This window comes from Fukomys damarensis, unplaced genomic scaffold (genome assembly GCF_012274545.1).
Source record: "Fukomys damarensis isolate Sample0158 unplaced genomic scaffold, DMR_v1.0_HiC HiC_scaffold_32, whole genome shotgun sequence".
NCBI lineage: Eukaryota > Metazoa > Chordata > Mammalia > Rodentia > Bathyergidae > Fukomys > Fukomys damarensis.
This window is the reverse complement of record NW_022900944.1, coordinates 3,396,611-3,397,524: the sequence shown is the minus strand read 5'-3', so window position 1 is coordinate 3,397,524 and position 914 is coordinate 3,396,611.

The window sequence follows — 914 nt, the reverse complement described above, 5'->3', positions numbered from 1 at the left end:
CCTGTCGCGTGTCTGCGCAGCCAATGGAGGCCGCGGGCCGGCGCGTGCGGGCAGCCAATCAAGGACTTTTGACGCCCAGAGAAAAGTTGCCGGGTGCTTAGGAGTGCGGCGCCCGCTCCGGCTGTTTTTTTTCCCCTTCCTACTTTTAAGTTGGTGAAATTCATATGTTAATCGCTGGGCTGTAATTCGACTCCGGGTGTGTCACCGCCCCTGCGGCGGGGGTGCAAGAGCGGTGGCACCCCGGGCTCCCTGCCGCGGGCCCCGGGAGTCTCCAGGCCGGATCGTAGCTCCTGCTGTCGATCCCCAAACTGTAAGGTCTCTCCTACGCTGTGGCAGAAGCGCGGAGGAGTGTGTGCACACATTCCCCATCGATTGTGGGGTCCACAGCTCTGTAACTGCTAAGTGACGGCTCCAAAATCAGAGTAAAAGGAGGGACGCGCGTTTGGTGTCTCGGAATGTTTTAACTATCACCTTTCCATCGCTCGCTTTAGATCTTTTGTACTACGTACTCTCATTCCCAATGGCAAGAGAAGCTGCGAGACAGTCAGGGCACAGGCAGTCCCAAGTCCCCGGGGCTGCTCCGGGTCTGCACCCCAGCCCCGCGGCCAGGTAGGGCCCCATTCGCCCGCAAAAACCTCTGCACAGTCTGTCATTTTAGGGCACGCAGAGCATTCTGCATAGAGTTTCAACGCAAAAACAGCGGGGCTCCGACGAAACGCACAGGAGAAGGTGGTGCCCAGATTCAAACGGAAGCCGCCCGCGTTCCCGGCGGCTCCGAACTCTGTGGACCGAGCCGGAGTCGTTCGTCCCTCTGCCTCGGTGGCCCTGGCTTACCGCCGCGCGCGCCTTCGGCAAACACCCAGAAACCACAGCCTCAGTCCCGTGTGCCCGTCTGTTTGGTCAGGGCGTGGACT